The sequence below is a fragment of the Macaca mulatta genome, chromosome 2 (assembly GCF_049350105.2).
Source record: "Macaca mulatta isolate MMU2019108-1 chromosome 2, T2T-MMU8v2.0, whole genome shotgun sequence".
NCBI lineage: Eukaryota > Metazoa > Chordata > Mammalia > Primates > Cercopithecidae > Macaca > Macaca mulatta.
In genome coordinates, this window is record NC_133407.1 from 55,315,362 (window position 1) to 55,332,192 (window position 16,831).

The following is a 16,831-nucleotide window of genomic DNA, read 5'->3' on the forward strand; positions in this document are numbered from 1 at the left end:
AGCAAACATTAGAATCGCAATCAAGTTAAAAAAGCAAACAGTGGATTGTCATTCTGCAAATGTAAACAAAACATGCTACTGATTTCTAAATAAGAGTACTTTCTTGAAACCTGAAGAAATATGCCCCAAATGTGTAACGTATCTGTTCCTCTGAATTCTTACTACATGCATTTTAAATAAGTGGCATTTTATTCTTTCTCCAGCCCTAACTAATTTATGTCATTATTCTTCATTTGAATTCCATTAGAAGTTTTTATATTTCCTACTTTCAATATGTGGTTTTAAAGTTAAGGAGCTTCGCCAAACAGTTAAGTGTATATCCACACTGTCTTTCTCCACATGTTGCATTAACTGGAGCTCTTTTCTATGTTGTGCTGTATGACGCTTTTTGTGCCACGCATTTCCAATGGCTTAATCACTCTATAAAGTCATGAGGAACTGTTTGCTTTATTTTGAGGAATCATGGTTCAGAGTCCAAGCCACTGGAGTTTATGTCCATATTAGGAGGTTGATTGAATAACCTTAAAAAAAAATTCTCCATTTTATTTAGCTTTCTGAAACAACTTGAAATTTTATTAAATTTTCAGTACATTATGTTTAAGCTAATAATAGGTATAAGCTCCAGGAATGAAACTCCAGTTCATTCATTTTTCTTTCAAACAATCTAGTTTCATTTTCTGAGAAGTCCTGAGTTTCTTATAATTAATATTATTTGTGTGTGTATGTGAGTGTATGTGCTACAGAATTATGAGAATTTTTATATGATTGACATAAGCTGATTTTACAGATTGAAAGTATATACTTCCTTGAGAATTATTTTCTTGGAGATTGTGTAGCACTTTTAAATGTAATTGATCTGTCTTAATTCTTATATCTCCTCTGACATACAATATATTGTTAGTTCACCCAGATCAAGACATGATAGCTAACAACTGTATAGGGTTTTATACTTTCTTTTTTCTTTTTTACTTATTTATTTATTTATTTATTTATTTATTATTGGGTTTTATACTTTCAAAGGCTTATCTCATACATGAATACATTTTTTGATCTCCTAATAACCACATGAAGTACACAAAGCATGAAATATTTTTGTTGACAATTTATAGACAAGAAAACGGAGGCCCAAAGAGGTCTTCTGACTCTAAATTCCATATTCTGCATATAACCTGAGTATATACAATAGTGAAAAGTCAGGATTCTTAGAACTGCCCATGATTACTGTCAATATGTTGAGATTCCTCTTTTGAAAATTCCGTTAACTCAATCTCTGCCTTTAGAGCTAACCCCTCTTTTCTCCTTTACCTCCCCACTCCTGCTTAGGCTGCCTGTCTTCCTGCTGCTCTGTCCTGAATCCTGTTTCAGTAGACTTCGGGAACTCAGAGTAGTGAAAAACTCTGTAAAACTCAGTGTCAATCTAAAACCCAGAGTGCAAATCTAGTCAGGGAATGAATTATCTACAGTGTGAAAATTCTAGGGACTGCACCAGGTGCTTTCCATCTGGTAATTCTTTTATTACATATAACAATCTCTGACAGATATTTTCGGCCCCACTTTAGGATGAGCTTAGATATAGAAATGTTAAATGACCTGTCAAAATTCCCCTGATATGCAGGGAGGATTCTAGGATTCACCTCAAGGCCCATGTGACCTAAAACTTTGGATCATTCCACTACATCATTCTCTCAGAACATGCATGCAAGAGTGCTTGTTCTCGCAAGTGGGGTTTCTGAAGACAGCATAGCCTTTTGTTAGGTTGTTGTTGTGTTGACCTTTGTTCAAAAGCATAAAAACATTCAGCCTTTCTTTTAAAGCAAAAAGTTTACATTTGCTATTATCTTCACTTACGTAACTGGAAGACCTGACATATACAACGAGCTTTAGAAATTCCTCACTCAGATCGTAGGAAAGGATTTGCTCTGAGAAGCTGTGCAAACTGTGGTTATCGAAGAGGATTGGATTGAAATCAAAAGCAATGTGGATTACAACTGTCAAAAAAAGTCAAGGTTAAGCTGCATTACATGATATTGGCTTATAGATTGGCTGTACTCCATAGATGACATATTTAATTCATGACAGCATTTGCAACCCCTAAAGTAAGAAAAGAGCATGCAAAACATAAACTCATGGATAAGGACAATCAGGGAAATGCAAAGGCAGAGTAGAATATGCTTGTTTAAAATTTCAGTAAGTATCTGTCTTTTGAAAAAAGTTTTTCAAAATTTCGCACAATTAAAGCCACCTAAATTATTATTTAATTATATTTAGTTTTTAATGCCCAAAGTTTATAATTCATCTTTTTTAAGAGCAAATTATCTCCCCAATCTAAGAACACTCTTTAACTCCTATGTTTGTTTGATTTTCAGTCAGATATGTTCAATTCTAACACAATTCAGAGTAATTTTGATATAGATGAGTGTGGGAGATGGACTTGTCTATAACTAGTTGTGTTCACAAAATAAATGAACATTCCCAAGTTTACAGAGACACATATAGAAGTAATTCTTACCTTAAGAAAATCAAATATATAAATGTTTGATTTATAAAGCAGGCAAATCATGCCTTATGTTCACTATAGAAGGATCTATTGTTACTCTTGGTAACACAGATAACACATATTTCAGTTATCAAGACAACAGAGACATTTACAATGAAAACTGCCAGGTTCTAGGGAATTTTTTTTGAGAACATATATTTTTGATTATTGACTGCATTTTCTAGTTGCTTTAAATGAATCCTCATCTATCCTTCTCCCCCAAAAAGTCATATTCCTACCTAAAGTTCTAAGTAAATTTGGAAGGTATCTTTGTATATGTGGCATTAAAATATGCACCAATTCTTCAAACTTAAAGTATGAGAGAAAATGTTCTTTTCCACATAACAACAAAACCAAGAATGGGCTACTTTGGGTGCCAGTCTTTAAAATGCATGGAACTTTTATAGGAGCCAAGAGGAATTTCCCTGGGTCAGGCTGTTTCTCTCAGCTAATTGCCTTGGAATTATGAGCCTGCTTTTCCCTGCAGTGTAGAAATATTAACCCTTGCAATGGCATGCTCATAAGCCAATTAATAACAATATCTTGACTCTTTGTGTTTTGTGATTAACCTTCACAAACCTAAAGGGGTTGAATAAATCTTTGAGATAAAGTAGTTTCCGTCAAACATCTTAATCTACTGACAAATGGGGACTAAAAATAACTCTGGCATAAAAGTGTTGGGGGGAAAGCCAAATTGAGTCATGTTCGCTAACCACTACAGATCCCTTCAAAAAGATAATACACTTCCATATAGGACGCAACCAGAACATTAAAACTACTGGTAAGGGCTGGGTGTTGTGGCTCAGCCTGTAATCCCAGCACTTCGAGAGGCCGAAGTAGGCATATCAACTGAGGTCAGGAGTTCGAGACCAGCCTGGCCAAAATGGCAAATCCCTGTCTCTACTAAAAATACAAAATTAGCCAGGTGTGGTGGCAGTTGCCTATAATCCCAGCTACTGGGAAGTCTGAGGCAGGAGAATCGCTGGAACTCAGGAGGCAGAGATTGCAGTGAGCTGAGGAGGTCACCCCATTGCACTCCAGCCTCGGTGACAAAGTGAGAGTCTGTCTCAAAAAACAACAACAAAAAAAAACAGACTGGTAAGAAAAAATTTTGCCATAAAGTGAGAAAATCATTTAAATATTCTATTTATAAAACTATCGAAGCTTTTTTTCTATCTTTAGGTTTATTTGTGGATAAAATATGATTATAATGGTTTGGTGCCAAAAATCTTATAGCAAAAGATTATAAAGAATGTTCTATGCAGACAAAAAAACATAATGATCATTTTTTTCATTATTTTTGAATTGATAATTTCAAAAACAGTGTTGAGAAAATCAGTGTAAGATTTGTTTAAAAGAAAAGTTAGACTCCTGCCTCACACAAGATGTATTTTTTAAATCCAAATGGATAAAAGAGCTAAATGTTAAAACAAAATAAAAGATACATGCTATCAACTATAAAAGTATTAAAATGAAATATAGGTACACATATCTATAACTAGGGCTGAGGAAGGCTTTAAAACATAAATATTTATCTTAAATTCATCATAAACTATAAAAAGTTTGCTTCAAATAATGATTGCTTAAACAAAATTAGGACAAATTATAAATTGGGAAACAATACATAAAACAAACATAAGAAAGGATAAATACTCATGATATATGAAGAGCTCCTATGAATCAATATTATATAAAATAACAAAAAATAGAAAAATTTCAAAAGAACAAAAATGCAAATTGGCAATAAATGTATGAAAAGATGTTTAACCTCTTCGATAATAATGGGGATAAAAATTAAAATAATGTCATATCTTTTTTGTTCCCACTAGATTAGCAACGTATAAAGGTGATAATATCCAACACTGGAGAGAAAAATGGACACTCTTACAAACTGTTGCTGGGAGTATCATTTGGCAATACCTTTTTAGAAGGCAATTTAGACCAGGTGTGGTGGCTCATGCCTTCAATCCCAACACTGTGGGAGGCAAAGGCAGGAGGATAGCTTGAGCCTAAGAATTTGAGACCAACCTGGGCAACATAGTGAGACCCCATTTCTATATAAGAAAAGGGTTTTTTTAAAAAATAAATTAGCCACAAATGGTGGCATCTGCCTGTAGTCCCAGCTGCTTGGGAGGCTGAGGCGGGAGGATCTCTTGAGCCCAGGAGTTCAAGAGACCTTGTCTCCAAAAATAAAAAGTAAAAATTTAAAAATAATGTAACTTAGCTAGAACATTGGACTTAAATTAAATTTAAGACCTGAAACTATACACTTCAAAGAAAACATAGAGACACATTTGCCTTTATGTATTTGGCAATGTATTTTTAAATATAACACAAAGACAAGTAACAAAAGAAAAAATAAATTGGACTTGATGAAAATTTAAAACTTTTGTTCATCAAAGGACACTATTGGCCAGGTGTGGTGGTTCACGCCTTTAATCCTAGCTCTTTGGGAGGCCGAGGTGGGTGGATCACTTGAGGCTAGGAGTTCGAGACCAGCCTGGCCAACATAGCGAAAACCCATCTCTACTAAAAATATGAAATATTCTCCAAGCATGATGACACCCACCTGTAATCCCAGCTACTCAGGAGGCTGAGGCAGGAATACCTCTTGAACCTGGGAGACGAAGGTTGCAATGAGCTGAGATTGCACCACTGCACTCCAGCCTGGGTGACAGAGCAAGACTATATCTCAAAAAAAGAAGAAAAGAAAAAGGACACTACTAAGAAAATGAAAAGACAACCCACCCACAGAATAGGAAAAAATATTTGTAAATCACATCTAGTGCAGTATTGTTGTCCAGAAGATATGAATTCCTATAACTCAATAACAAAGTAACAAAAAAAAAATTTAACAGGCAAAGGATTTGAATAGACATTTTCCAAAGAAGATATACAAATGTGCAAATGGCCAATAAGCACATGAAAAGATGTTCATCATTAATCTTTAGGGAAAGGCAAATCAAAATGACAATGAGATTCCATTTCATACTTACTAGGATGACTATAATTAAAAATGAAAAATAGCTATCAATTGGCAAAGATTTGGAAAAATTGGAAACCTTGTGCACTGCTGGTAGAATTGTACATGACAGGCTGGTAGAAATGTACATAACTTTAACTAAAAAAGTTAAACACAGAATTATCATATGACCCAGAAATTTCATCCCCAGGTAAATAGCCAAAAGAAATACTTGTATGCCAATGTTCACAGCAGAATTATTCACAATAGTCAAAAGATGGAAACAATACAATGTCCCTTAACAGATGAATGTATGAACAAAATGTGGTACATAGATACAATGAAATATTACTCGACCATAAAGAGGAATTTTTTGATACATGTGACAAAATAAATAAATCTTGAAAATGTTATGCTAAGTGAAATAGGCCAAACATGAAAGGACAAATATTATATTATTTCACTTATATAAAATATATAAAATAGGTAAATTCATAGAGACAGAAAGTATAATATAATTGACCAGAGATTTAGAGAGAACAGAATGGGGTGTTATTTAATGGGTACAAAGTTTCTGTTTGGAGTGATAAAAACTTTGGAAATTGAGAGTGATGATGCTTGCACAATATTAAAGATGTAATTAATGTCACTGAATTATACACTTAAAGGAGACTAAAATTGGAAATTTTATATTATATATACCTTAGCATAATAAAAATAGTAAAAACTATTTCACAAAAGACACTGTTAAAAGAATGGAAAGTCAAACTACAAAATCAGGAGAAAATGTTTGCATAACATATATCTGATAAACGATGAATATCCAAAATATAAAAATAACTCTTAAAACCCGACCAAAAGAAAACAAATAAGCCAATTTAGAAATAGGCAAAAAATCTGAACAGATATATCACCAAATAATATATGAAGATAGAAAATAAACGTACGAAAAGGTGCTCAGCATTATTTATCGTTAGGGAATCACAAATTAAGAAAACAATGAGTCCAGGCACGGTGGTTCACGCCTGTAATCCCAGCACTTTGGGAGGCCAAGGCTGGCGGATCACAAGATCGGGAGATCAAGACCATCCTGACTAACATGGTGAAACCCCGTCTCTACTAAAAATACAAAAAATTAACCGGGAGTGGTGGCGGACACCTGTAGTCCCAGCTACCAGGGAGGCTGAGGCAGGAGAATGGCGTGAACCCGTGAGGCGGAGCTTGCAGTGAGCCGAGATTGCGCCATTGCACTCCAGCCTGGGCGACTGAGTGAAACTCCATCTCACCAAAAAAAAAAAAAAAAGAAAGAGAAAGAAAAAGAAAACAATGAGCTATCACTAGACACTTATTAAAATGACGAAAATCCAAAACCCTGACAACACCAAATGTTTGCAAGGATATGGAGCAACAGGAACTCTTATTCATTGCTGATGGGAATGCAAAATAGTACAACTACATTGGAAGACATTTTGAGAGGTTTTTACAAAACTAAACATAGGTTTAACATAAAATCCAGCAATTGCACTCCTAGGTATTTACAGAAATGAGTTGAAAACTTCACAGAAACCTGCACACACACATTTATAGGAATTTTATTCATCAAAAGCAGAGCAAAACCAAGTGTTTCTTGAATAAATGGTTAAACAAACTTGACACACCATACAATGAAATATTATTCAGCAATGAAAAACAATGAGCTATCAAGCCATGAAAAGATATAAATGAAACTTAAATGCATATTGCTAAGTGAAGGAAGCCAGCCTGAAAAGCCTGCATATTATTATTCCAATTATATGATAGTCTAAAAAAGGCAAAACTATAGCAGTGGTAAGCAGATCAGTGGTTGCCAGATGTTCAGTGAGTGGTGGAGAAGGACCAGCTAAATATATAAAATACAGTGGAATTTTTAGGGTGGTGAAAATATTTTGTACAATACAGTAGTGGTGAATACAAGATATTAAGCATTATCAAAATCCATAGGATTTTATGGCAAAAAATAAACCTTAACAGGTACAAATTTAAAAAAAAAATTAGTTTGGAGAATATGAGGTTGGAATGCAGAAAGTGAAAAAGAGTCTAAGTATATGACAAATTTATAAAACAACTTCAGCAAAGGTGGTTAGGGAATAAGGTGCTGACCCACTTAACACTGGGAATGAGCGTAACCTGTAAGGTTAAAGGGAAATAAATTGTACATACACTGTACTGTAGCTGCTAAAGTTGTTTCCCTTAATGGTACAGATTAGCAATTTTGAAGTCACTAATCATGCATACTAGAATTGAACAATTAGACAAATTGATGGCAAATGGTTGGAATCAGACTTCTCACTGCTAAAATGAAAGGCTCAACTTAGCAAGGGAAGAAGACTAGAAGGATCCATATGGTAATGGATTAGGGTTGGATACATCAATAAGAACATCTATTTAGTTTGATATATCTACTGATGTTTACCTCTAGAAATATTTATAGATTGATCCATAGAATTTTTTATTTATTTATTTTTATTTTTATTTTTTGAGATAGAAACTCGCTTTGACACCCAGGCTGGAGTGCAGTGGTGCGACCTTGGCTCTGTAGATGGATTCATACATATGCATATTTCTCCTTGCTCTGTCTGCTGAAAGAGCCTGGAAACAATGGCACTTTAATAGTAAAGAGCACACCTAGTGCTCAGATGTTGGTTTTTAATACCAAGAAAAGTGTAAAAGAAACCAAGACTCTTTGGAGAATTGGTTGAATCTAGGAACAGCACAAGACATAGACAAGAGAGGTCCATACTGATATACACAAATGATTAAATAAATAAATGGGAGAGAAGGAACAGGTCTCCTATGGAGAAGAATTTTAAATACCTTATACAGATACACCACCTTAAGAAGGCAGAGCATAACTTTTCACTCCTTTAGTGTAAACTATACATGGTGGCTATAAAGAGGGTTATATAAAAAGAGAAAAAGGAATGAGTGATAAAGGTTAACATCAAGAGTGGCGAGTCACACTGATAGTATGCATGCTTAAAGTATATTGTGAGAATGACATTATATCTTGGTGGGCTTGCTCCCAAAAATAATTACCATAATTTAATTATGAGAAAAACATCACACAAATCCTAAGTGGGAGACAGTCTATGAAATACCTGACCAATAATTGACAACACTGTGAAAGTCACCTAAAACAAAAAGTCTGAGAAACTGTGAAAGCCAAAGGAGCCTAAGGAGAAATGACTTATTAAATTTAATGTGATATGCTGAATGGTATCCTGGAACAAAAAAAAAGAGGCATATTAGGGCACAGTTAAAAAAGAAAAGAAAAGACAAACCACAGACTGAAAGAAAATATCTGCAAAACGTATGTCTGGTGAGGGACTAGTATCTAAAATATACAAATAACTCTTAAAGCGACAGTGATAAAAGCAAAAACTGGATGTGGGATACACTGGAACTCTCTTTACTGTCTTTGCAATAATTCTATAAATCTAAAATTCTCCTGATATAAAAGTATATTTTGAACGCAGTTAGAAATCATATCCATTTTGAAACAATTTAAAATTTTATCTCAGAAAAGACAAGTTGGAACAAAGCAGTGAAGTTCATTTATGATACATTATTCCTGAAGAATTCATAAGAGGTTCTGGCTTATTTTACTTTTCACCTAAAGCCAAGGAGTGTGTGTGTGTGTGTGTGTGTGTGTGTGTGTGTGTGTGTGTGTGTGTGTTTTGGGGGTGAGTGGGGTGGGCAGAGGAGATGATGATATAAAGCATTTCTTCCATTCTATGATACAGCTTTTTCACTTTTTAAATTCCTAAAGTCAGAATACAGTCCACAATTTACGGGAACGTTGAATATCCTAGGGATTTTTGATTTTATTAAGTTCACTTTGGTATCTTCTCTGAAAAGCTGTTGTCAAATCAGTTGTGCATCTTATAATCTATGGTGTTTTATGATTGAAGAAAAATGGTGTATGAACTCCATAAAAGTGTAGAGAACAACACTGTTCTTCCCAAAAGAATCATTCAGTTCTTTCAGTCCATATGACAAAATAACTTTCACCAAGGAAAAAGTTTTATTTGTTTACTTTTATATTCATAATTCAACTTTGTGAATACATAGGTCAAGGTTTACTGAGTTCAGTTTTAAACATTACCTTTAAATACAATCTTACATACATATACCAAGGCCTTCTGACTGTCACCAACCAGGTTAAAAAATACCTCAGGAAAGGGATAGTTGAACGTTCTACCACTTTTTTTGTTTCATATTAAACTTCTAGAGAATTGAGTGTTATACATGGATAATCTCAATACTGAACTCTGTCCCAAATCACAGCAACAGTGCAAAATAGGTAAAATTTCATGTGTTGGTTGGCACACTCTCTGCCTTAGTCAGTTGGGGCTGCTAGAAAAAAATTACCATGGACCAGGTGGCTAAAACAACAAGTACTTATTTCTCAAAGATCTGGAGACTGGGAATTCCAAGTTCAAGGTGCTGGCAGACCCCGTATCTGGTGAGGACCCTAGTTTTCATTTGCAGATGACCATCTTCTCATTGTATCCTCAAATGGTAGAGAACAGAAAGAGAAAGCAAGCTTTCTCATAATTTTTCATGAGGGCACTAATCCCATTTGTGAGGCTTCCCCTTCATGTCCTAATCACCTCCCAATAGCCCCATTTTCTAATATCATCATATTAGGGATTAAGATTTTAACATACAAATTTTGTGGGACACATACATTGAGTCCATTGCACTCCCTTATGGCATATTATCATCCATTCTCTCATCCTTAAAGGCCTTCAGCTGTGCATGTGACTTTTTGAAGATAGTCACCATAATTCTCCTCAAGGAAAGATTTTAATTTCCAAATTTCCTCCCTGGGTTTTTTATCCATAGTTCCCATTCTTGTAGAGACTTCTTCATCCTTTCAGATGAGATATATATATATATATATATATATATATATATATATATATGAGATAATTGACAATGTATTAACGATAGTATATTAATACAAGGGTCAGCAAACTATTGCATGGCCCAAATCCAGCCTGAACCTTTCTGTGAATAAAGTTTTCTTGGAGTCCAGCCGCACCCATTTGTTTAAGCATTGTCTATCACTGCTTTTCTCTACAATGGCTATCTTAAATAGTTGGGACAGAGAACATACAGCCCACAAAGTCGAAAATATTTATTATCTAGCTCTTTATATAAAAAGTTTTCTGGCCCATATGTTAATACAGTTGACTCAGGCAACACACGTTTGAACTGCACAGGTCCACCTATATGTGGATTTTTTCAATAAATATACTGGAAGATTTTTTGAAGATTTGTGACAAGTTGAAAAAATATGCATATAAACCTGTAGCCTAGAAATATTTTTTTTAAAGTTTAAAAAAAGGTCAGGTATGTTCTAGATGCAAAAATATATGTACATACTATTCATCATTTACTACAATAAAATGTATACAAATCTATTATAAAAAGTGAAAATTTGGCCGAGCGCGGTGGCTCAAGCCTGTAATCCCAGCACTTTGGGAGGCCGAGACGGGCGGATCATGAGGTCAGGAAATCGAGACCATCCTGGCTAACACAGTGAAACCCTGTCTCTACTAAAAATACAAAAACTTAGCCGGGCGAGGTGGCAGGCGCCTGTAGTCCCAGCTACTCAGGAGGCTGAGGCAGGAGAATGGCGTGAACCCGGGAGGCGGAGCTTGCAGTGAGCTGAGATCCGGCCACTGCACTCCAGCCTGGGTGACAGAGCAAGACTCTGTCTCAAAAAAAAAAAAAAAAAAAAAAAAAAAGTGAAAATTTATCAAAACTTATGCACAAACACTTACAGACTACACATGGAACCATTTACAGTTGAGAAAAATATAAACAAATGTAAAGGTGTAGCATTAAATCACAACTGCATAAATTAACTTTAGTATATACTGTATTACTGTAATAATTTCATAGCAGCTTCCATTGCTATTGCAGTGAGCTCAAGTGTTGTATCTGCTTAAAATACCATTTTACACTAATCATCTCTGTATGAGCAGTTTGTCTCTCCAGTAAATTGCATATTGTAGTAAAAGATGATCTCTTGCAGTTCTCATAGTGTTAGTGTCTCATGCAATACCATAAATCCTGAATAACACTATGGAACCAAAACAAAATGCCACTAGTGAGGAAGGAAGTGCTCCCAAAAAGCTGAGACTAGTCATGACATTACAAGAAAAAGTTAAATTATTGATATGTATCATAGGTTAAGGTCTGCAGCTGCAGTTGCCTGCCATTTCAAGATAAATGAATCCACTGTCAGGACCACTGTAAAAAAAAGAAAGGGAAATATATAAATCCATCACTGCAGCTATACCAGCAAGTGACACAACCTTATGGTTTTTGTGAAATATCTTTTTATTCATATTGAAGATGCAGGTTTTATGTGGGTTCAGGATTGCTATAAGAAAGGCATACCTATAGACACTACTATAATTCAAGAAAAAGTAGTCATTGTATGACAACTTAAAGCAAAATAAAATTATTTATTTTTTTATTTGACAAAATAAAATTATTTTATTTTATTTATGACAACTTAAAGCAAAATAAAATTATCTAGAGCTAGAGGATTTAATGCCAGCAAAGGATGGTTTGATAATTTTAGAATGAGATTTGGCTTTAAAAATGTCAAGATAACAGGAAAGCATCTTCTGCTGAACTAGAGGTAACAGACAAGTTCCCAGACACCATTAAGAAAATAATGGAGGAGCCGGGCGCGGTGGCTCACGCCTGTAATCCCAGCACTTTGGGAGGCCGAGGCAGGCGGATCACAAGGTCAGGAGATCGAGACCACGGGGAAACCCCGTCTCTACTAAAAATACAAAAAATTAGCCGGGCGCGGTTGTGGGCGCCTGTAGTCCCAGCTACTCAGGAGGCTGAGGCAGGAGAATGGCGGGAACCCGGGAGGCGGAGCTTGCAGTGAGCCGAGATCGCACCACTGCACTCCAGCCTGGGCGACAGAGCGAGACTCCGTCTCAAAAAAAAAAAAAAAAAGAAAAAAGAAAATAATGGAGGAGAAATAATATCTACCTAAACAGGTTTTTAATGAACACACAAGTTTCCTACTCTGGGCTGGGTATAGTTGCTCATGCCTGTAATCCCAGCACTTTGGGAGGCCGAGATGAGTGGATCACTTGAGGTCAGGAGTTCGAGACCAGCCTGGACAACATGGTAAAACCCCATCTCTACCAAAAATACAAAAATTGGCTAGGCATGGTGGCACATGTCTGTATTCTCAGCTACTAAGGAGGCTGAGACAAGAGAATCACTTGAACCCAGGAGGCCGAGGTTACAGTGAGCTGAGAGCACACCCTTGCACTCCAGCCTAGGTGACAGAGTGAGACTCTGTCTCAAAAAAAAAAAAAAAAAAAAAAAGTTTCCCATTCTGAAAACACAAAGCCATAATAAATGTATTAGTAAGGAAGAGAAGTGAGCACCAGAAATTAAGACAAGAAGAGACAGGCTAACTCTACTGATTTTTTGCAAATGCAGTTGAGTTTATGATCAAGACTGTCCTTATCTAAAAGCTGCTAAACTCTGAACCTGAAGGAAAAAAAATAAACACCAGCTTTCAGTCTTTTGGTTGTACACCAACACGACCTGGCTAATGAGAACCCCTATTCTGGATCAGTTCAATCAATGCTTTGTCCCTGAAATCAGAAGGGACATTAAATCAGAAGCACATTACCAGTGAGGAGCTGCCTTTTAAAGTTATTTTGATACTGGACAAAGCCCCTGGTCACAGAACCTCATGAATTTAACACTATAGGCATCAAAATGGTCTACTTGCCCCCAAACACATCTCTAAGTCAGCTTCTGATAAGGGGTCATAAAGACATTTAAGGCTTATTGCACATGGTATATGAAAAGGATTGTCAATGTTATGGAAGAGAACCCCAAATAAGAGAACATAATGAAAGTCTGGAAAGATTACATCACTGAAAATGCCATTGTAGTTATAGAAAAGGCTGTGCAAGCCGTCAAGGCAAAAACGAGAAATCCCTACTGGAGAAAATTGTGTCCAGATGTTATGCATGACTTCACAGAACTTATGACAGCCAATCAAGAAAATAATGAAAAAGACTGTAGATACCGTATTTTAAAAAGGAGGAGGGAAGGTGAAGGGTTTCAAGATTTGAATCTTGGAGAAATTCAAGAGCTATTATACACCGTACCAGAGGAAGTAACAGAAAATGACTTGATAGAGACGACTGCTTCCAAATGTGCCGGACAATGAGAAAGAAGACATAGAATAAGCAGTGCCAGAAAAAAAAATTGATATTAGACAATCTGGCCAGAGGGGTTTCAGTTATCAAGACTGCTCTTGACTTCTGTTGTGACATGGACCCTTCTATCATATAAGCACTGAATCGAAAGCAAATAGTGGGAAAAAGATTGGTAACATATAGAAATGTTTTTAGAGAAATGAAGAAGCAAAAAGTCAGACAGAAATTAAAATATATTTCCATAAAGTTACACCAAGTGTGCCTTCTACTCCTGCCTCCCTTTCCACCTCCTCCACCTCTTCTGCCTCTGCCACCACTGAGCAGCAAGACCAACACCTCCTGATCTTCTTCAGCATACTGAACATGAGGATAAACATATTTATGATGATACATTTCTACTTAATGAAGTCAATATATTTTCTCTTTCTTATAATTATTTTCTTAATAACATTTTATTTTGCTTGCTTAATTGTAAAAATACAGTATATGTTGCATATAACATACAAAATGTGTGTTAACCGACAATTTATGTTATCATAAGGCTTCTGGTCAACAGTAGGCTATTAGTAGATAAGTTTGGGGGGATTGAAAAGTTATATGTGAATTTTCAACTGCAAGGGGGATCAGTGCCCTGAATGCCCACATTGTTCAAAGGTCAACTATTTATTATTTGCATTGAGATATAGAGATAATTCAGCAGGTAATTAATTTGAAAGTGACCTGCTGCGTAATAAGAGATGGCCATTATATTTCACTTCACTTTTGCTTCACAAAGGTATTGTAGAAACAGCTCATTAAGTAAAAGCTGTGGTGATCATGTTGAGATAAAGCTTGAGATGGAGAATGCTGCAAGCACAGGCATTCAGTATTTTATCAAGATATCTGACAAATACATTATGTTCTACTTATGATCAAGATTGAGAAATGTTGACCAAATTGCAGTGAGGTCAGGTAAATTTCACAATTAATTTTTTCTAAATAGTTAATATGAATCTGAATAGTCATCTAGGAGTGTACGTCAGGTTCTGGCCTTATTCAACAATTGTATTAATGCCTATTATAAGGTCATTTGCTGCATTCTGATCAAACCTATATATAAACAATTTGGGAGTAATAGATAATATGTTAATTGAAAGAAGAGCAATATCAACAGATTAAAACAAGAGGCTAATTATACCCAGATGTTATTTAACAGGGATGCAATGAAAAGTTCTAACTGTGGTACACGAAACCATTTGCACAAATATAAAATACGGGTCTGATGTCTTAGAAGCCTGGTGGGAAATATTTGAGTTTAGTTAACAGTAAACTCAATATGATTTCCCGTTGTATAGCAATTGCTAAGAAAAGTGAATTACATTATTATGTATTAATAGAAATGTGTGTCCAGAAGGGAGGAAAAATAGTCATACAATATCCAGTTAGAATCTTGTGTTGTGCTTAGTGTTGAACTTACAGAGAAACTTTCACAAATTGGAATTTGTCTAAAGCAGACCACCTAGAATAATGAGGGACTTGACATTAAGTTACAAGAATAAAAGCAATAAGAAAGGGACAATTTAAGCTGTTGTCTTCAAATTTGAAGGGAGGACCGGAAGTTTTAAACTTGCCTGTATCACTAATCTTCAGATCAACATTAAATAAATAATCAAGTAGAGTTGACTCAAAAGATAATCAACTTAGTTAGCTGTATACTCATTATTACTGGGACCATTAAATCAGATGATAAAGATAATTCAGGAATCAGAAGTTAAACTAAGTTTTTCCTAAGACACTTAGAAGATTCTAAGATTTATAATTCTTTAGGTTTTAGTTGCTATGTTGTTGATGATGTTTAAATGAAATACCTCACTCCAAGTACTTTGCCATAACATTCTCAATTTTTTCATTATCTGTTACCTACCCACATATCCACCTTTGTCTTCTACTATGCCAGTCTTGAGTCTTGTGCACTTGGTGATATTTGATCATTTCTTACCTATAAAAACAGCAGTTTCATACGGTTAAATCCAATAATCTAAATTTTCTCCAAAGATGCCTTAAACTTTCCAGCCTCTATGTATATAAGATTCCATTTCTGTAATATAACAGTCCAGAACACTCTCCACCTCCACTTATCCAAATACTACTTTGTGTTTAAAGTTCAATTTGTCAACCCATCCACGAAGACTTCTTTAGTCATTTCAACAGTCTGATTGTCCACTTCTGCACATCTTTAGGACTTCTCACCCAGGGCAAAGATATGCTTTATGTGGTTATTTGCCTTTTGCTATTAAGCCCTGGCTCTCACAAGTGCCATACCCAGTGTATACCTAGCTACAGTATGACTTTCCAAACAGTAGGGGCTCAATATCCAGCGGCTGATGATACAGTTACAAAGTTCAAAAGTGGCCAACCACTCTGTGTCTGAATAGAGCTGATCCTGAATGAAAGGCTACCATAATTTCTCACAGGGTCTGACCCATGATTCACTGGAAAATGTAATTATCATACAGTTCTCATCCTTTGTAATTAGCAGAAACAAAACCGAACGTTTGTCAGTATATGCATATTAGGAAGGCTTTGGGCAGTGCAGTTACCAGGGTTGTTTGTGCAGAACTATGAGCTAAACAGCTTTGCAAAGGCAGATCTAATATTCTTTTCTGCACAATGAGGTAAATCTTCCACTTGTACATTCACTCCCATTTTCTTCTCTTTCTCTCCTTGAAATTTGTTTTGCAAGAACATTTTAATGCATTTATCTCCTTCCCTCAGCTTATGAAATTACTCATGCCTGGGATGCATAATTGAGAGGTATCCTCTTACACCCATGGGATTTGAGGCTTTATGAATCACTCCAACATCAGAAGAATGTTTGTGTAAGAAGAAATAGATTTATATGAAAAAATGTATAAAGAAGTTTTAACAACCCTGGCTCTTGGTTTGGGCAGGCTTACAAGGGAGAATTTCTATATATGCAGGCAGCAAATACATATAGTTGGCAACATTTAAGTATTAAAATAGCTTCATGCAGGCAGGTGCTTTTTCACTGGGAATTTGCAGTGTACATTTTCATCAATTTCTCCTCCTCAT

At 35.5% G+C, this 16,831-nt stretch overlaps 1 long non-coding RNA gene across 1 annotated transcript in view; it reads right to left on the reverse strand.

Moving 5' to 3' along the window:
- Positions 1–16,831, reverse strand: part of LOC144339042 (uncharacterized) — a 93,632-nt gene that overhangs the window by 52,262 nt on the left and 24,539 nt on the right. The window contains exon 3 of the long non-coding RNA XR_013413609.1: positions 15,663–15,737. This is a non-coding gene — a long non-coding RNA (uncharacterized LOC144339042). The remainder of the gene's footprint in view (positions 1–15,662; positions 15,738–16,831) is intronic.